The 9,284-nt window shown below is 39.0% G+C and overlaps 1 long non-coding RNA gene and 1 pseudogene across 2 annotated transcripts; one reads left to right on the plus strand and one right to left on the minus strand.

The window, feature by feature from the left end:
• Positions 1-436: 436 nt before the first annotated feature.
• LOC146689750 (uncharacterized) lies at positions 437-2,066 on the minus strand (annotated as a pseudogene). The gene is made up of 6 exons (XR_014915909.1): positions 1,962-2,066; positions 1,721-1,810; positions 1,204-1,260; positions 967-1,060; positions 831-844; positions 437-760 (listed from the first exon to the last, which is right to left on the minus strand). The product of XR_014915909.1 is annotated as an uncharacterized LOC146689750 (transcript).
• Positions 2,067-5,468: 3,402 nt separating this feature from the next.
• Positions 5,469-8,766, plus strand: LOC146689751 (uncharacterized). The gene is made up of 2 exons (XR_014916196.1): positions 5,469-5,597; positions 6,093-8,766. It is a non-coding gene; the product is annotated as an uncharacterized LOC146689751 (long non-coding RNA).
• Positions 8,767-9,284: the final 518 nt, after the last annotated feature.

A 9,284-nucleotide genomic window follows, 5' to 3' on the forward strand; every position in this document is an offset into this window, starting at 1 on the left:
CATTTTATTTTGTTTTCTTACGAAACTGAAACTGCCCGTCCTCTTAATGACGCTAACAGCTCGGTTAACCCAGCAGCAGATGCTGAGGAATGTAAATGATAGTTGTATGCATTTTAAATGTAAATTTTGGCAGCTGGCCTAAATGATACAGCACAGTGAAAAAAAAAGGCACCTCATACTAAACACCAGTATATAACAAACACATCGTATTAAAAAATGAACACAAAGTAGAAATGTAAAACTCGAAATACAAAAAAAAAAAAAAAAAGTAAAAAAAAACAAACAAAAAAAAACAACAAAACATCGACAAACCAAATTTTACACAGTATAAAAAAATTAAAAGCTACCGAATCATCAAGTATTAAAACAATTCACACATGATATTCAGTTTGTTTTCGATATATGTTTAGTTATATTAGCTTTAAACAGTGCATTTTCACTCAGTGTTGATATCCCAGATCAATAATCTCAATCAACTGAGTTGAAATTCAGAAAGTCATAATAAAGCAGTCCATAATGCAGTTGTAGGATATGATATATTCAATATAACCAATTATCATAAATATATTTATTATTTAGCATGCTTAAATAATGGCCATCACTGCTGGAAGCATCAGAACTAGCAAAGACATCGGAAGTGGTCTGGAGGCTCTGTGAGGGTGGTGCAGTTGCCTGCTTTTGCCTCTGCACCTTAGTTCACTACCGAGGTGTCTCTGTTTCGATTCAGCTGGCACAAGATGGCTCTACACAACACGAGGGACTACATCTACAGGAAAGTGAAACAAAGATTGATTATTTTACTTCCTGTTCATCTTCTGTTGTTTCTTGACTTGCTTTGAGTCCTCTTGCAATTTTAGAAAGAGACTGAGGAGGGCAGAAAAGCCAAAGAAAACAGACACTTGCTCGCCTCTGGTTTCTTTAAACTCCATTTTTCTGGTCTTTTATGCTAAATTAGTAGATTGCGACTGTACTTACCCACAATAATAAAAATCCCAGTAACGTGCCCAAAAAAAATCTTAAATCCATGCATGAGGATTTCAACAAGGTACGTAAGGCATCCCTGAAACAGGAAAGGCTTAATAGGATACATATTTTCTAAAGATGAAACAAACAATTTGCATCTCAGTTGCATCAGATGACACCATAACAGCTTATAGAGTTTGCAAAGGTTCCTGGAAAAACTGATGAGAATGTCTTTAATACCTGTTCATAAATCATAACAGTCTGATTTTCCTCCCAGCTGCCTCCAAGAGTTTCCACCTAGAAAACATAATCATTTTAAGAAAAAAGAAAAAGAAAAAAAAGAATGACAAGCAGGGATAACAGAGACCAGAGTAATGTTTAAAAATTTATTTGTAATTTTAAAAAAATCTGAATAATTTTGGTGTATGTGGAGAGCAAATTTGCAAATTTATCCCAGTTAACTGCCGTATTATCAAAAACAGATTGCATGTAATTGCCAACTTGATGCCATTCAATCACAAAGTGATGCCAGGCCGACTCTGCCTTGTTTCGACTCATTAAAATTGTTTTGAAGTTGGCAGCTGATACAGGAGGTCACTGAACTCGTCCCCATCTTCGAAGCAACATTTCAACATTCAAGTGTTTTTAAATCAATTGGTCCTCCATAATGAATGAACACTACTAATAATGACAGCCTTATATCAACAGGTTCTATTACAGAAGAACACAGTGTAGGCATGTTAGCTTTCACACTTACACACAGATTAGTGGACTCTTTGGCACAAAGGCAGGATTTTGGGATGTTGGACTTCCAGTCCTGGTAGCCCTGAAGTCTACAACACTCCAACTGAGATGGAAGTCAAAGGAGAACATAAGAATACTTAGAGACAACTGCAAAACAACCACTTCCTAATTACCTCAAATTGGCTACAGGTATTAGTGTGATTGCAAAAACATGGACATCCTGACTCGCAACCTCAAACTACGAGGTTTCTTACATCTGTCTGTAAATCGTCGAGCAACTCTTTGCTGCTTTCCGTCAGCGGCAAAAGCCTCAGGTATTCCTTCTTCAGCTCTTCAACTAGCAGCACAACAAAAACAAAGTAATATTAAAAATATTATTACAAACAATACTGTGTCTTCTAAAACACATTTTGGATTAAACTAAACAAACACACAAAAAAACCCCCCCAAAAAAACCCCACAGAAACTCCACATTTTAAAGTCAACTCGGTGATACCTCAGGGTGGGAAGCCAGTCCTAAGAATAATAGAATGATAACCATCAACAAGACGATACTCTCTAAAAATCACTCCAACTGCATACTGTCACACACTGTCACAATTTTTTCTTGGTTCACCTATTTTGGGATATTTACACGTTTTATTTGTAGGTTAATAATTGCTTAATTCTTTGTTTTGTTATTTATCTTTGTAAGTCAGCCAGGAAGAACTGCAAGGTCATTAACTTTAAGTAAAGGGACTGGTATAGGACCAGCATGCACTGGGGTGGGCTTATGGTTTTTGTTTTTTTTACCAGATTTGCAAGAATCCCTTTTAAGTTTGCAACTGCCAGAAGAACAAGTGAAAATGCAAACTGCATATTTTCAGTCCAAGGTGACAGTATTCTGTTTTTATAGACAATCCCACGTAACAGACAGGTCTGGCCCGGCTCTAGTGTGAAGCCAGACACTGCTGGCTGACTGGCATGGTAAGGGGTATGTCAACCAGATGTGGGCCAGGTCTGGCAATGATGGCACTGTTTATGTGATGGCATGCCACATCTGGCCCGATTGTGGTTTGGCTTATGCGTCCCAGATCTGTCGTCTAACCGGCATGAATGTGTTTTCTAGCAGTATCAAGTTACTAAAGTTACTATTTGTACTGGATGTCACAAATCCTCACATCCTGTGAGGTCAGATACAGATTCAATAAGATTTTTCTATTTTATTCTCAGTTTCCAGGAATTTCAATTTGTTGTTAAAAAAAAAAAAAGTGTTTTGGTTTTGTCTCCATAGGACTCATTTATTTCACATGAAATATGTTAAAATGGTATTAAAACACTGTCATCATGTCAGTTTGCTGATAAATGCAAAGATTAATAAGCCATCAGAAACTCAGGGCATGCATTTGAGTATTGGTATGTCACATATTTAGACTGCTGGGGTTGTAGATGTGATTTTAGCGACATGCCTTGGAGGTGTTTTACTCTATAATCTGCTATTAAAGATGTAACTAATATTAACCGTGTTTTGTAGAATGATTTCTAACATTTAATGTTGTTAAGGCATTTTGCTAGAGTTGTAATTTTTCAGTCATGAGTGAAACGCTTAAGTTATCTTCAAACAATGTATTTAGCCTTTTATCTTGAAAATGTATTTCTACCTCCATAGAACAACATATTACATTTTAACGTTCCCTAAAGTAACATGCTGGGACTGTAAGGGGGGATTTAGCTTTCATAGCAGGCTTCATGATCATGCAATTGCACCCAAAAAAAATTTTCATTCCAGGATCAATACAGTTAGAAGAGACCTGATCAGAAAATTGTAATTAAGAAAAGGTAATGCCACTTCCATGTTTAAAGAATATATTGTTATGGATTAACTCTAATCAGTACTACCTTCTTATTCTGTGTTTACTTCATGTTCTGTTAGGTCTGGGCTTCCCGGTGATCGTCATTCCCTGGATGGGGCTTCGGGAGATGAACTCCCTTAAAAGAAGGAGAAGCCTGTCAGGTTCTGTGACCCACCTGGCAACTCCAGCCATCTCCTACATCTACAACTGCTTGAGGAGCCAGGAACCTCTCCTGTGGGGCCAGTCCATGCAGCAGGACGCAGAGAGCATCAGTGAGTGGAAACTTATGACGGCAGAAACAAATTAAAGACAGTTAATGTCTCCATTATGCTCCTGTTTCTCTGGTTCGCTCTTGTTTTTATCACTTGAGAAATATTGCTAAACTGAGTCCCATTGTATTATGCTCTGAATTGGAAATTGTTACACATGCATTTGTTTCATCTCATTTGCACTATTGTAATTGTTTGTTCACTTGTTTATGTAAGGCCCCCTTGGAACATCTGCTGGGTTGTTCAGAATGCTGCTGCAAGGTCTCTGACCAAGTCTTCTAACTACTCGCATGTCACGCACCTGCTGATGCAGCTGTACTAGCTCCCCATTAAATTCAGAGTCCACTTTAAGATTATGACTTTGACATTCGGGGCTCTGCATGGACAAGCGCCAAAATCAACATCAGAGATAGTTTACATCCGTACATCCCTAGCAGGTCCCTGGGGTCATGTGATCAGTTCTTGCAGGTTGTCCATAAAACTAAGCTGAAAACGAAAGGTGACAGAGCTTTTGTAACTGTGGCCCCAGAGCCTGACACTCTCCCTCTTTGAGTTTGAGATCTGTGGACTCAGTGGTCTCTTTTATAAAACAGCTAAAAACTCATTTTTTTTTAAACTTGCTTTTGGTTCAGTTTTGTTTTATCTTTTCTAAAGCACTTTGTGATTTTTATCTCGAAAGGTTCTATACAAATATAATTTCACTTACTTACTTAAATCTCCATTAGCTGATATAAGAGCTGACTGACAGGCTGTTGGGCAAATTGTTGACTTGATAAATAAATGTCACCCTTATAAACAACAGCAACAGGTAAACCTTTCTATCCATTACAACAGAATTGTCTTCTTTTCAGTTTGTCAATTAAAGGAAGCATTTTGTCATTACTTGACTTCATTGCACAGACACTAGGTGGCACTAACACCTAACACTTTCTCAAGAAATTAAAGTCACCATAATATACATTGTAAACTTGTCAAGGGCATTGCTGTGTCAATATTATGTTATAATGTAAGCAGTAGGCGTAGGACCTTTGTCACTTTGTGCTCGTATTCTATTTTCAAATTCACACCAGTTCTTTTTCCTGTTTATATGTATGTTTATGGACAGTTTAAAGTTTATAAGGCACGCCTGACTGTAACAGTAATACAGCAACCCTGCAAAATTAGGCAGAGGTGCACCTCTGTCCTTATGATCACATGCATTGTCTCCTACTGTCACCACATTACACAACCATAAGTCAGTTTTTTTTTGTGTGTGTGTTCGTTCTCAGGTAAAACAGTGAGTGAGACAGACCGTGGAGCTGTCTCAGTGGCCGTTGAAGGAGTCTTAGAGCTTCTGGAGGCTTTTAATATAAGATCAACACAGGTTCCAAAAGCGATCTCTCGCCATTTTGATGAGCCTGCAATGTCAAGTGAGCACATTTGAAGACCTAATTCAATTGATTTATGTTTACGTTATGACTGTTTGCAGCCACATGAATAGTTAATGATGTACTATGGTTGTTGTGTCTCTTTGTGTCATGTATATTGTGCCTGTACTCAGGAAGGTATGTATTTTTATGGTCTTAAGAAGTCTGATAATGAGCTAAACATTACCCAGAGACAAGTATGTATTTTCTAATTAGCAATTTTTTTTTAAATGTATTTTTCAAATTGTTTAACAGCCAAATCTTCCTACAGAGGGAGAATCCACCTGTGATGTCGTCATGAGGGATGACGACAAGAACGAAGACTCTCACCAGGAAGCATGGACTGTGTTTGAGAGGATGTTTTCTCATTTGTATCATCTAAGGTGGTTGTTTTTGTTATTGGAGTGTTGTGATTCCACTGGTGATTATACTACAGATACCAAATTAGGATTACTTACCAGCACATATGCTGTGATTTAGTTAAATAACTATGTCGCCATCAATTCAAAAGTGGTCGCATTCCGCTGTAACACTGTAGTATTGGGGAAAAAAAACTTAAAGTGAGTAAAGTCTCTTACATAATTTCCCCGGGGATTAATAAACTACATTGATTCTAATAATGATGATGGCTGTAAAAAAAAGAAAAAGAAAAAACGAACAACAACAAAAAACAAAAATGCAAATAACAGCCAAATCTTTCTAATTGTGGAGGAAGAAATTGACAAATTACAAAATAATCCAGCCCAGTTATTAAAAAGTCCATGCTTGGTGACATGAACTAATTTGCCAGGACAAAAACCACACTTTGGTGAAGTGTAGCTTGTTTTTTGTTCATTCTGCTGACCCCCTGAAATCTTTTGGTTTCTGTTATGTTGTAGCTCGGAAGTGTTCAAAGCTCTGGGCTTTGACCCTCACACCAGTCACTGCGTTCAGCCAGAGGGAGGTCCTCCACCACCACAGGAAGTCTTGGCCTGTTTGCAAAATCTGTCCATCATGCCAGTTAAAAAAAATACCACAGGACATTTCACTCATCTTTCATTTCAGGTTTGCATAAGGCCCCTTCCTGATCATTCTTTGGATTATAGCTGTGCCTCTTATAGAGAAATGTATGCATCACAGTCACCATTTCACAAATCTTATTTGTACATCTGGATCTGTGTCCTTCAGTAAACTCCACAGAGGAGTTTGATCTTGCTTACCTTTGCCTCAACAAGTAGCTTTTTGAAGGAGTCCTTTAAACCACCACCCGTCTCCTTCTTGTGTGCATGCGTTTTATGTTCTCATTGCTCTCAGGCTCCAGAGGTGAACCTCTGCCTGCATTTGTCAGAACTATGTTCCAAAGTACTATGGTGCCTGAGAGCAATGAAAGCATAAAGGACTGGTTTAAAGGACTCCTACAAATTGCCTAATAACAATCACCTGCTGAGGCGTGGGTGTGTCCTGAGGTGGGCTATCAGCTGGTCACGGGACCTATTTAAAGGGAAGCTGCAGAGCAATGGAGGAGGCCCCAGATATGATGAGAAGGAATGTGTAGAAGTGAGGTATCTGATAGGTTGTGTAATGTGGTGACAATAGGAGACAATGCATGTGATCATAAGGACAGAGGTGCACCTCTGCCTAATTTTGGAGTAGTGTATCTCCACTGTTGTTTACTGGGTGCAGTCGTGTTGGGGGAGGGCTATTAGCCAGGACAGCTCCCCGGATGATGGTTTTGGCCCATATCGGTCTGCTTACAGGATGATGGGAGGCTTCTCCTCGTCCACCCGGGACAAGGCTGCCGTGGTCCCGCTCTGAAGAGAAAGTGCTTCCCGGTTGTCAAACATTATCTAGTCTTGTAGATGGTCTGACAGCTGAGAATAATGATGAGTCAATAACAACAGTGTGCTCTCATCTTATGCATGTGAGTTTGTCATTATAGTTTTATTTGTAAGAAAATGATGAACTTCACAATGTGTACCTAATCAAAGAACATTTCACAAGTCAGTTTAATTTCATTGCCCTATGAGAGCTGGGATAAACATATCCTGACAGTTACAGTTGAGCACACTTCAGTTAAATCTTGAAACAGTAGAGACAGATAGAAATAGATTCACCTTTGCATAGACAAAAGCAGATACCGCCTGTGTTCAGTCCATCATATTAAAAAGGAAACTATAACATGCTCCATGTCATCTTGCATCCACGTCTAAATTGTTGACAAGCAGCCCGGTGTTGTTGTTCTGACTGTATTTAAAACAGGGCTGTGCTGTCCAGCTTCAAAAGCTGGTATCTCTTGGTGGCGGTATTGGCTATATTAATTATTGTTAATTATAATTATTATATTCTTAGAGTTTTCTCTTTCTCTTATATTTAAAATAACCACACTACGGATGGATACTGTGAGAAGGAACATTTATGTGGATGACTGTTTAAAATCTGTTGCTTCACAAGAAGAGGCAGTGCGCATGCTGCAGAGGCTGATATCTGCATTAAAGGAGGAGCTTTCAAAATGGATCAGCAACAGTCACACAGTGCACATCTCAATCCCAAAGGAAAGAAGAGCAAAGGAAATCAAGGGTCTGGATTTGGATCAATTTCCAATTGAGAGAGCACTGGGTTAGTTCAAGTTCAGAAACTCTCCGCAGGATCGTCCACCAAGTAGAAGGGGCATTTTGTCTGTGATCGGCTCACTGCATGATCCTTTGGGAATTTTGTCTGCTTTCAGTATGCCAGCTAAACTGTTGCTACAAGAACTTTTGTTGACAAAATTTGAAGTGGGACGAAGTTATTCCCCACTCTCCCTCTAAGCGGGGGCGTGATTGGGTGGAGGAGCTCCAGCTGATTCAGTGGAATGCTTTCTTAAACCAAGTTCCACTGGAAGACCAGATAAAGCACAACTTCATCATTTTTCTGATGCAAGTCCAGATGGTTATGGGATAGTGTCATATTTAAAACTGGAAAAGAATAACATCTCAAATGCTGCCTTTAACCTGGGAAAAGCTAGAGTTGCTTCTTTTAAGCAAACTACAATTTCCAGGCTGGAATTGACAGCTTCAGTTCTTGCAGTTTGAGTGAACTAACTTCTGCAAAAAGAGTTGCAGGAAAAGTTTGAAAAATCTGTTTTTTGAACTGATAGCACAACAGTACTGAAATACATCTCCAAGGAAGCCAGAAGATTTAATACCTTAGCTGCAAATAGAATTTATGTTGTTCAAGAAGCAACAGATGTGAATAAGTGGAGATATGTTTCCTCTAAGGAGAACCATGCAGACGACGCATCCAGAGGCATGAAAGCTGAGGATTTTCTCAAATGTAGGAGATGAATAAATAGGCCAGAAGTCAGAGGAATGGCCTAAAATGGATGTGGATCACAGTGCAATTCCTGCAAATGACCCAGAGGTCACAAAGGACCTGACAGTGAGCATTTTTTGTGAAGGAATCACAAGATGCTACAAACTGTCTGATTCATTACTTCTCATCTTGGACAAAACTTCAAATCTCAGTAGCCTGGTTTTAAAGCTGAAAGAGACCTTGGTGTTGCTGGGACAAAAGAGGAAAGAGTTTGTTGTTGCAGATCTGAATGAAAATGATCTGGAAAGTCAAAAGAAAGAAATGGAAACAAGAATGGGAAAATCTGACTCAAGAAGATTTGGCCAAAGCAGAACAAGCTGTTATTCAGCATGCACAACAACAGAAATGTAAAACTGAAATGGCTTTAATAAGCAATGGCCTCAAAGCAGTTTCCAAGGGGAAGTTCTCCCTTCAAGCTCGACCCAGCATTGGATGCAGGGGAATAAACGTGTTAACATTGATTTTACGGCATTTCCGTCAAAACTTGGCACATGTAGGAAGAGCGTACATCCTGTCAAAACTAAGACAAAAAGACTGGATAGTAAATGCAAATTCGGCTGCCAAGAAAATAATCTCTTGTTGTATCATGTGTACACGCAACAAAGAAAAGTTTGTTGAACAAAAGATGGCGCAGAGAGAGTCCTGCCAGACACGGCTCCGTTCACAAATGTTGGAGTGGTCTACTTTGGGCCTATAAGGACAAAGTCTCTTTAAAAGGTATGGGGTTCTTATTCTTTGTT

The sequence above is a fragment of the Copadichromis virginalis genome, linkage group LG17 (genome assembly GCF_057382275.1).
Source record: "Copadichromis virginalis isolate Kocher_CV1m ecotype Utaka linkage group LG17, C_Virginalis_male_GT1.1, whole genome shotgun sequence".
NCBI classification, from domain to species: Eukaryota; Metazoa; Chordata; class Actinopteri; order Cichliformes; family Cichlidae; genus Copadichromis; species Copadichromis virginalis.